This window comes from Macrotis lagotis, chromosome 4 (assembly GCF_037893015.1).
Source record: "Macrotis lagotis isolate mMagLag1 chromosome 4, bilby.v1.9.chrom.fasta, whole genome shotgun sequence".
Classification (NCBI taxonomy): domain Eukaryota; kingdom Metazoa; phylum Chordata; class Mammalia; order Peramelemorphia; family Peramelidae; genus Macrotis; species Macrotis lagotis.
The window spans coordinates 63,942,144-63,954,255 of NC_133661.1; the positions used below are offsets into that span (position 1 = coordinate 63,942,144).

At 36.3% G+C, this 12,112-nt stretch overlaps 1 protein-coding gene across 5 annotated transcripts in view; it reads right to left on the minus strand.

Annotated features, from left to right (window-relative positions):
• LOC141520986 (rap1 GTPase-GDP dissociation stimulator 1-like) overlaps positions 1–12,112 on the minus strand; it is a 122,062-nt gene that overhangs the window by 51,105 nt on the left and 58,845 nt on the right. The gene's annotated exons all lie outside the window — the stretch shown is intronic.

Here is a 12,112-nt window from a genome sequence, read left to right on the forward strand (position 1 = left end):
ATAATTACCTAGCTGTGTGGCCTTGGGCAAGCCACTTAACCCTATTTGGCTTACCAAAAAAAAAAAAACCCTAAAAAAAAAAGGATAAGGATTCCCAATTGGAGAAATTTCAGAAAATAGGGCATAGGAATGGGGGGGGGGGCATCAGTCTATCTACCAATAAGTAATTACTAAATATCAAGTATGCAGCAGGTACTATGATAAATTCTGGGATACAAACCAAAAATGAATTAATGGTTATCATTAAGGAGCTTATACCTTAGCTTTCAGAGAGAAACCTGGTTTCATTATTCAGAAGGGGCAAACATGATTGGAATATGGTTCCTTGATTGGCTGTAGGAAGTCAAGAAGTTTAATTAATGTGTGAAACTGCCAGATGCCAAATCCAAGGGCAAGAAGAAAAGACTGGAAGTGATCCAATAGTGATAGGTCATAATATTAACTATATTGTCCTTTAAGCCATTTACAATCCATTTACAAGACCACTACATGGACTTTGGTATGATTTCTTAACCTTAAGTATTTGTATAATCTAAATGATCACATTCATTGAACACTTAGCCATTCATTGTTTAATATTCCTTTTTCTGTGTTTCCAACTAGGTTGTAGTCTGGTTCAGATCAGGGATAACAATAACTCATTTAACTATTTAGATACATTATTTGATCTTCACAACACTCCTGTGAGAGAGAAATTTATCCTTTCCACAGCTCAGGCTTTATGAGTATGGAATCCTCTCAGTTTGGAAAAGCCACATAAAATTTTTTGGCCCTCCTTTCATATCAGAGAAGTGTGATGTTTTTCTTTTATGGAGTGGTTATAGCACTTATTATAAAATTTGGGTTGATATTATGCAAGACTATACTTATACCTTATACATTTCTGAGGTTCTAAATCTTTTTGCTGTCTCATTTTCTGACTTTTGTGTGTTGTTTGCAGCTTCTGCAAAACTACCCCCCCAAATTATCATTTAATTTCTTTTACCAATCTCCAATATTTTGAAACTGAGAAGAAAATTGCAATGGAGAAGGAATAACGGTGTTGAACTGTAATTATACCCATTTTGTAGATGAGGAAACAGATTCAGAATGCTTAAATGACTTGCCAAATGTCACACAGTTTGATCTACAGAATGCTATATTTGGCTAATTCTATCCTGGAGATTATCTAGCACAATCTGCTCATTTTACAGAAAAAAGAAACTGACCTCCAGAGATATGAAGAGCTTTGTTCTTCCCTCCAAAAAAACCCCAACAGCCTGTATGTAGGAGGTGACTTAACCTATTTTTTTCAAACAGGAAAAACCACACATCCTTAACACACATGTATATATATATATATATATATTATATATATATATATATATATATATGTATAAACACATACACACATGTTTATGTTTATGTATAACTCTTTTATTATACCAATTTTATAGATGAGGTAAATGACTTCAGATATTGTTATGGTAGTCATGTGATGAGACCTATTCTAAGTAGGCTCCTAATTTTCCTTCTATTTCCTCATGTCCTTTGCAATAAAAGTTTACCTTGCCACTAGTATACACATATGACTATATTACATATATATACATATATCTATAACTGATTGCTGCATTTATTATACATTGTGAAAATTAAATAAATATCAATGAAATGCTTAGCTTAGTTCTTCATACATGATACAGGGAGCTAATATCTTTCCCCCTTCCCCCCCTTCCTTACCCTCAGTTAGTCATGGTTCATAGTACATGACTGTTAAGATTCTGCCTTTGCTGGAATGAGATCAGAAGACAGTGTTAGGCCCGGTGACTATTGGATCCCAAGAACAACTTCAATATAGGGGAAAATCTTTCAGTGCTGTGAGGGAAAGAACCAAATTCCTCCCAGATGAAAAAAGTGACATCTTAGTGGAGAGAGAAACATGGCTGACACTGTAAAGTACCTTGGAGAATACCATATAGTATGAGGCTTGTTGTCAGGGGAATTCAGCTTTTGCAAAATTAAAGCTAAGTTGTTTGTGTGTCCCCTTACCCCTTATATTGCCAACTGTATCTACTGGTGATATTTAGAGAAGAGACCCTATTGGAGTGGAAGGAAATAAAACCCTGGCAAGGATGCCTACTAGATTTTTGATGTAAAAGAGCATTGCATTGGTAATCAGATAAGGTTTTAGATTTGTATTCTGCCATAGCTTTATTGTATGATGCTGGACACAAGTCATTTAATTTATCTGAACTCTGTTTTTTTTCTCTGTTAAATTAGGACAATAATATCTCCCCTGTTTGATTCACAGGCTTGTTGTAAATCCCAAGTGAATTAATGGTAATTAATTCATAAAGACTTCAGTAGAGACAATGCAAAAGTCTAAAACACCTGAGCTTTGCTCTGTCACAGAAGCATAGTAGCTGTGTAACTCAGGGCAAGTTATGTAGCCTTTGTGAGTTTCAGTTTCCCATCTGTAAAATGGGAATCATGCTAGAACTTAATCAGTTCACTGTTCAGCTTAATTCTTTAAAATCACTTAAACAACCACTGGTTGCACAGCACCCACTGGATGCATAGCACCCTCTCGGCAGACACTAGTTTTCTAAGTTCTCTTATCATTTCTCATCATATTTTTACAATTATCATATTTTATGAGATCACTGCTGGGTTTAATGATTAGAGTAAGAATAAATGATTTATTATGCTAGCCTCATGCTTGTGTCTATAAAGTATTTTCTTCAACTATTTTGCCTGACCATTATATTCTTTAGGGCAGACATGTTTTAAAATAATATATATAAGTAAAATAACATATATAAGTAAAATGTCTTGCAAACTCTAAAATGTTTTATAATTATCATATTTTATAAATATTGTCTTTATTATTGTATTATAAAGGGACATTATTGTTGTAGCCTGGGTATCATCCAATTGGGTCAGAATTCTTGCTGGGCTTTAGTCAAGGGCTGGCACTGGCATGAGGCAAAATATTCTTCTGTTCTTTTTCCCTATGCCTTTTAGATGCTGTTTCTGTCTTTTCCTGCTTCTTTTGCTCTTGGAACTCAGTCACAAAGAAACATAGTTTAATAAGCTTTTTCATACTAAGGTGGCAACAGCATTCTCCTTTCCCAGGGATATTTGAATTTTAAAGAGGTGCCCAGAGTGAATATTGCTCAAACCAAAGAGACAGCCCACAAATTATGGAATTTAGACCATGGTAAGTGAAATATCTTTTGGTTACAAATTTATTCCAATCACCTGTATAAAAGTTCTTGCTCTACTTTTCATTAAGGTCATCCCTGGTTCAGACTTTATATAGGAGAGTTCCAAATTGGATTGCAAGGGCAGGAGTCACATTGAAAGAGTCCAGAAAAAATTTTGTCATCTATATTGGAGTCTGAAGGAGGTGAGGTGGGGGGAGGGGATAGGTGGGAGGGGAGGGGAACCATTGGGAAATGTTTATTTTTAGAGCTCAATTGGACATGGGCCTTTTTTTATGACACCAGGGGCAGGAGGAAAGTGATGAGCCAAGGGAATATTCTCATAATTCTTCTCATCTTGTTTCTCATATCAGGGAAGGTGGTGATATTCCTTTGTAATTCTTTCTGCTACAGAAGCTGAGAGAGCAGTCTGCTCTTAGAGAAAGCCTACACTGTGCTTATTATTCTATGAATAGAATTCATGGAAGAGATGTTAGAGTTTGTCCAAGCCCTTCATTTTACAGATGAGTAAACAGAGACCTAGTCGAATAGACAACACAGTGGTAGAATATGAATTAGGACCCAGGTCTTTTAACTTCGAATCCAGTGTTCTTTTCACTATATCACATTTGAAGTATGATGAAATACAGTGGTTTTCACTCTATAAACAGCATCATTTTTTGTCTTTGCTATGAAGAATTCTGAGACATGATAGAGTTGGGGGACTCAGAAATGTACATGTAATTGCAAGTGAAAATTCCGTATAAACTGTAGTTGAAACTCATATGACACTTGGTTTGCCTTTAAGAAGTGATGTAATAGAAAAAGAAAACACTTTATTTGGGAGTCATTAGACTGGTTTGAACTCTACCTCTAACTAGCTGTGTATGATCTTGACTAAATCGATTACTATTCCCAGGTTTCTATTTTCTTATCTGTCAGAAGGGGGAATATGGGCAGGAACATGCTTTCTAATGATCTCCCACATTCTTCTATTCAATATTCTGTGATTTTATGAGATCACTGCTGGGTTTAATGATTAGAGTAAGAATAAATGATTTATTATGCTAGCCTCATGCTTGTATCTATACAGTATTTTCTCCCACTCTTTTTGCCTGACCATTATATTCTCTGGGGAAGACATGTTTTAAAATAAGTCATAAACCCTTTTCATTCTAACTGGATGGGCTTTAGGGGAGAAGTGTCGTCAGAGGTGCGTGATAGAGAAACCATGGATAATAAGGAGGACAAACGTCCATGTCCTCTGATCTATGAGAGACTGGGGGGTCTGAACTAGGTCTACTGATTGAATCAGTTGAAATATCCACCAGGCTTGTGAGACCTCCTCTAGATAGTCTTCTTGCTATCCCTTTCTATTTTTGTCCTTCTCAATGAAAGCTTATCCTCATGCTTGGTTTACTCTTCTCAGACTCGGTCCTCTCATTGATGGTTGTAAACTTACTCTACACTTATCTACTCATATTTCATTTATCACCTGAGGTACTGACCCTGGAAACCTTAGATAGAGGTAACCTTCCTTAAATTTAGGAAAGGCAAGAAATGAGTGGATTTGGCTCTCTATCTTGGTCCATTGTTTGCCTATATTCTTTTTTGGGCCTATTAGAAGCCTGAGGGCCCCTTCAGAGGGAGTGCAAAAAGCCTGTACCATTTGTGGGGTGTCACTAGGCCTGGCATGGATGCTTTGAAAATTGTACATTGGACAGTCCAACTAGAAAAGGTTTCACAGAACTGCTGTGAAAGGATGTAGCTACTTTAATGTTGCTTCTTAGGTTATTCCAATTCACTGTGAAACTTGGGCACTGGAATAAATGGCCTTACAGATCCCTATCATAGATGCCACATGCTGTAGACTGTAGTGCTAACTTTAGAATGGGAAGTGAGACAGACTAAAAAAGGAAATTGGAACATATGCAATTAGAGTCTTTGCTTTCAAAGTTTGGGCTTTGCTGGTACCTTGCAGAAATGATAAGAGGACTTAGAAAACTAGTGTCTGCTGAGGGGGTGCTATGCATCCAGTGGGTGCTGTGCATCCAGTGGTTATTTAAGTGATTTTAATGAATTAAACTGAACAGTGAACTAAACTCAGTGAAGGAAATAAATCTCATCCTTCCCATTCTGGCAGGGAGAAAACAAACACATGAAGAGAACAGGAAGAAAAAAAATAGACGGGACTGAAATTTCATCAGTTGTAGTCTTATGATGACAGAAATAATTTGGCCATGAAATGTCTTTTTTTGGGGGCTCTTCATAATTAGGAGTCCTCTGAGTATGGACAGAGGCATTCTTCAGAAACTCCTGAAGTCAGGAAGTTTGTTTTAACTGATTCTTTCTGGACCCTTTTCCCCTCATAGTAATTATCCCCCCCCCCCATTGACCCCACATTTCAGGCTCCCAGTGACTTCCTAACTTTATCTTCCTTTATTATTATTATTATTATTATTATTATTATTATTATTATTATTATTATTATTATTTTGGCAAGGCAATGGGGTTAAGTGGCACTTGGCCAAGGTCACACAGCTAGGTAATTATTAAGTGTCTAAGTTCAAATTTGAACTCAGGTCCTCCTGACTCCTCCTGGTGCACTATCCACTGTGACACCTAGCTGCCCCTAACTTCCTTTATTCTTTTGTTTTTGTTTTGTTTTTAGGATTTTTGCAAGGCAAATAGGGTTAAGTGGCTTGCCCAAGGCCACCAAGGCCACACAGCTAGGTAATTATTAAGTGTCTGAGACCGGATTTGAACCCAGGTCCTCCTGACTCCAGGGCGGGTGCTTTATCCACTATGCCACCTAGCTGCCCCACTTCCTTTATTCTTAACAAATAGCAGGTACTGTTCCTCCCCATCCCCACCCCTCCAATCTCACACTCTACCCAGTGCCTCCTTTGAGGGAATACAAGTTTCTTATCTTTGAAGCATTGACATTGTACTTCTGATTGCTTTCTGGTCTCTTCCAGCTTTAAATCTACAATCCCGAGATCCTTTGATAAAGACACTGATGAGGTAGCAGGGGAATTCATTGACCAACTTAGATTTAAAAGTGTTAGATCTTAATTAGATTTAATTCTATTTTTAAAAAGGGTTAATTTGATTAAAAAGATATATAGAAGTGATGAAACATTCCAAAGACATTTTGGCTCTAACAACATTCAAAAGAGAGTGAAATACAATATGATATTTAATTAAGTAACAAACATTTGAGAGAGGGGTTTTTTTTTTGGTAACCTTTCTTTGTTTCCTCTACACTCATCTTTTTTTTTCTTTAGGTTTTTGCAAGGCAAACGGGGTTAAGTGACTTGCCCAAGGCCACACAGCTAGGTAATTATTAAGTGTCTGTGACGGGATTTGAACCCAGATACTCCTAACTCCAAGGCTGGTGCTTTATCCACTGCACCACCTAGCCGCCCCTACACTCATCTTGATAATGTTTTTTGACTAGTGCCATGAATTTTCATAAACACATAGACACACACACACACACACACACACACACACACACACACACACAAAAGGGGAAAAAAGACTACTGATTTCAATGAGTCTACCTTCAAATGGAGGAGAAAGCACATATAAAGAGGTACATGGAGGATTCAATTATTCTACTACACTGATGGAGTTAGAGTGGTTGAAGGGAGGTGGAGAGTCCATGCTAAGAAACAATCTGGACTTGATTTTCATCAGCATAGAGAACTCCAAGTGAGGTGTTCCTCTCTATTCTCTTTGTTCTTTTACTGAATCTTTTTGATGATGATATGTTTGTCTTCATTCTCTTTTAAAAAAAATATTTAAGACAATGAGGTTAAGTGCAAGCAAGGAATAGTTAGGCAATTACTAAATGTCTGAAGTCTGATTTGAACTGATCTCCTCCTGACTCCAGGGCAGGTGCTCTATCCACTGCACCACCTAGCTGTCACTTATACTTCATTCTCAAAGAAGACCATGATATCAGGGAGGTGATGCCATGGCATGCATATGAATTGGATTTAGATGAAGGGGGTACTGAGCTAAGTCACCATTCCCTTTCTCCTCCAGAACCATCTGGGTCCAGTATACCAGATATGAATCAAGATGACTGGAAATAGTCCTGGATGTGAGGTAAACAGGGTTAAGTGATTTGCCCAAGGTGACAAAGTAAGTTTCTGAGGTTGGATTTGAACTCAGGTCCTTCTGACTTCAGGGCAGGCATTCTACTTACTGAGGAAGCTATAAGATTATTATAAGTAATTATATTTATATATTGATAATAATAATAATAGTTGTCTGGGGGTACTAAGAGGTCATTACACAAACAGCATATGAAAAGACATGATTGAATCCAACTCTTTATGTCTCTGAGGACACCTGTCTATTTACTATTCTATGCTGCTTCTCAACTATGAACTTAATTATTCATAAACATGTGTGAGAGCCTTGTTCAAATAACAGAAAGGGCATGGTTTTATAGGAACTGAACCATTTCATCCTTGACATTCCTTTTTTTAAGACAATGGGGTTAAGTGACTTGCCCAAGGTCACACAGTGAGGCAATTATTGTCTGAGGTTGAATTTGAACTCAAATCTTCCTGCCTCCAGGACCGGTGCTCTATCCTCTGTACCACCTAGCTGCCCCAATTCTTGCCATTCTTGCTAAAAATGAAGCCAGAAAAGAGAGAAGAAAGTTGCAGCTAAATGAGAGAATGACCCAGAGGTTGATGGATCTTGGATGGCCAAATAAAGATTGATTTTACTGCATGTACAAACATCTCAAAGCAAAAAGAAGCACCATTCCAAATGAGACTTGCTCACCTTGTCTTGAAGTGTTCATGACTAAAAGACCATAGGAAGATAGTTGCAAATTATGTTTCCACATGATTTCAGAGAATGAGAAGATAGATAAAGTTCACAGATGCGATCTCTTAATCACATCAGTGTCTATTTTAAAAAGCAGTAACTTCAGGGCAAAGATGAGTATGTAGATGGAGAGTGAAAAATGAATTAGAAAATATAACTCAGGATCAAGAAATGAAAAACACTGAAGGCTTATAGCCAATAAAGGAGTCTCATGTGCATATGTGCATTATTATTTTTATTTAATCAATTTTTTCTACCTATATGCAAAGATAGTTTTCAACATTCATTTTTTCGTAAGATTTTGAGTTCCATATTTTTTCTTTCTCCCTCTGTTTCTTTCCCACTCCCCTTGATAGCAAGTAATCTGATATAGGCTATATATGTATAATAATTATGTTAAAATATTTCCATTTTATTTTTGTGTATATATGTATTATAAACATTTTTTCATTAAAAAGGTTGGGTGGCAATGGATAATTTGAGTACACAAAGGTGTCACAGAAATACAATTGACTATAATTCAATATAAAGGAAATTATTACTGATGTATAAGTCACTTCTCAAAATAACTTTGTTTATGGTCAGCCCACATATTTGTTGGAGCAAAGATAAAAATTAATGCCAAACTAGAAAAGAATGATAATTAGAAAATGTTGAAAGTAGTTTAAAGCAACTCTCTTTTACCCAACAAATAATTTACATTGAAAGTCTGTGTGTGTGCCTTTGTATTTCTTTGCCTGTGTGTGTGTGTGTGTATGTGTGTGTGTGTGTGTCTAAGAGGAACAGATAACAACAAAGACATCCTATCTTTTAAAGACATTCAAGTACCACAAGAGATCAAAAGGGTTTACAAACTAATTAACCAAATAGTTCTTGATCTCCTTGTCATATAAATATGGCAGCCAAGGGCAAATATAAATTGTAATAAAAAGCAAATAATATAAAGCTTATACAAAACTTTATGGTGAAAGATTACATTATTGAGTCATTGGACAAGTGAAGGAGGGAAAAATGAGTTTGCAGAGCTTGGTTTGAAACTCAGTGGATTCAGATCAACCCAATAGAATTAAATTGGTAAGATTCTTTAGAAATTCAGCATTGGGGTGGCTAGGTAGCACAATGGATAGAGCACTGACCCTGGAGTCAGAAAAACCTGAGTTCAAATCTGGCCTCAGACACTTAATAATTATCTAGCTGGTTGACCTTGGGCAAGCCACTTAACCCCATTGCCTTGCAAAAATAAATAAATAAACAAACAAACAAATAAATAAAACTCAACATCTATAGAGACTCAGCCTCAGGTTGGAAATGGAGTGGATGAAATTTTGAAGCCATAATTCATATACAAAGGGATATAACACTAATATCTCCTATAGACAGTTGCTTGACGGTGAGAGTTCAAGAATTGGGGAAATGCATCTAAGAACTCCTAGAAACAATAAAACAAGAACTGAAAGGGGTCTCAGAGGCTAATGCAACTCATACTTGAACAGAAATTCCCTCTCTAGGAACTGAAGAGAAAGCATCTAGTGTATCTGAAGACCTCCTGTTATAAGAGAACCGACCCCCTTCCCTGAAAGCCTTAGGATGACTTTAATCATTACGCAGCTAGTTGATGCTGTGGATAGAGCATGGAACAGTCAGGAAGATGAATTCAAATTCTGCCTCAGATACTTATTACCTGTGTGATTCTGGGAAAGTCACTTCTGTCTGCCTCAGTTTTCTCATCTGCAAAATGGAGATAATACAGCCAACCTACCTTTCAGATTGATTGTAAAAATCAAATGAAATGATATTTGCAAAGTGATACATAAATCTAGCTATTATTAGAATTGTTTCATAATTGTGGTTTAAATATTTATCTTGGAAAATTTTACTAATTGGTGCCTAATTCTACATTCTGGGGCATGAAAAGCTAGTATAATCTTTCTTCTACACAGCTCTTTAAATGCACTTTTGCTTGATGAGGCTGTATGAGTGAGAATCATGGAAAAACAAGATTTAGGAAGAATCAGAATTGAGTATTACGCAAAGAAAGAGATGATACTATGGACAAGTAGACTGAATCACATTGTCAATGATCTTATACTACAAGAGGTGGTATAAAAGAAATCATCGCAGAGGCATATGATAGAGACAGGAAATCGTTTAGTTTGCAGGACAAGGGATAATTATACTGTGCTTGTAGTCTTCTGTAAGTCAAAAGACACAAAGGAAGGTCCTAGCTTGTTGGTTGGATCCCTAGGGAAAAAGGACATGAATGAGAGAGGTACAAATCTCAAGGCATGGATTAGATATTCTATCTGTACTCCCGGAAGGGATATCCACGTTGATGAGATCCTAAAGTTGGGAAAACTTTCTATAATACTTATATTTCAATGAATATCTGTTCTTTGAAACTATAAGGGAGGTAGATGGCTTCTGAGCTCCCTTCTAACTCTATTTGTATCTTCCCATGACTCAAACCTAGGCACCTTCTCCAGCCTAGGCAACAAAGGTTCTTGTAGTTCTAATATAATAGGTTCACATTTCATAAATGTTGGGGAGGGACCCTATGGTCTCTGGTGATATTTGGCTTAAGTTGGGATAGATACTTCCTTCTGTAATTTAAAAAAATAGTTAAGATTAGACATAAAAAGCCAAGCCTCAAGAGAGGAGGAAGCAGAAAGTTTAAAAGCAACTACTCCCTCCATTGTGTTGAAAATGGTCTTAAAGGTAAAACCCCTCTGGGAAGAAGGCCAAGATTCTTTTCCTTTTTATCCTCTCTAAGGGATGTTCTTTCCTAAGAGCCTAATACTTAGTCATATGATTAAGTGGAGGTCACCTTTTTGCCAAACTTTTTGCTAATAAAATCCTGCCAATTTAAGTTTAATTAGGGTTAGTAAAGCAAGCACCCCTGAGAGGGGTTAAGGTAGGAAGGGCAATACTATCAGTTATTCAGATGGAAAAAAAAAGGTTAATTAGGGTAAAAGACACATAAAAGAATAATGTAAGCAATGTGAGATGGGACTGAGATGCTTTAATAGGAAGATATGCTGAAATGAGGGAATCCAGAAAAGTCTCTGAAAAGTAGAAAGTTTTTGAGGGGATACCTTGGTGTAGCATTAATATTAATGCTTAGCTCCTGGCTTCTACTCTAAAGAAACTTCATATTTTTCTAAGGTTACTTCACCAAGTAAGAAAGATATTGATGGAAATTACTATTTTTTAAAAAATCTGTTATTGGATGGAAAATGTACATCATTAATTCTAGATATGAATTAATAAATTGATATTTTCTTAACTACTGATACTTTTTAATGCAGTAGTGGGGAATGGTAATATGAAGGAAAAAAGATTGTGAGAAATAGGAGGAAGGGGAGGTGGTTAGGAAGGGGAAAAATAAAGCTCTGTTGCTTTGTTTTTTAATTAAAATCTCCCCTTAAGCTTTTGTCATATAACACTTTTCGAGATTTGTCTTTGCTTGCTAAGGAGAAGAGTGATGAATTGTGGGAAGTGAAATAAATGTAAATTGTATAGGTAAAGGGTTTCCTGGGCAGTCCAGGTGAAGTCTTAAATAATTCTGATAAAAGACCTGGGCAGTTCCAGATTAAATCTGGAAAGAGAAATTTAGCCTTTTTTTTTGGCTGAACTTTTTAGAGTGTTCCTTCTCAAGGGCATATATGTGAATGAAGCACACTTCTCTGATCTTCACCAAAATTTGTTGGAAAAGACTTTTCACAGCCCTACCTCACTTAAATCCAATTTACTTGCAAGTCAAGACATCACCTTGCTGATGTCATTGGTTCTCTTCAAGAATGAAGAACAATCAACAAAAATTTATTATGACTAAAGATGACAATTCTAGGGGACTACTCCTTAGTGAAGCACATTCACCATTTGGGCTTTTATTCAAAGTTTATGTTCTGAAGATGAATTGTTCACATATCTTTTATGTTGATTATGTCCCTTAGCACATGAAAAAATATTTGCATTTCCATATTTCTCTAATTTTGCTTAATTAAGCCAAGTTCAACTAATATGTTTTGACTTAAAAGAGTCCTAATCAAAAGACAGAATTAATTGAACAAGCAATT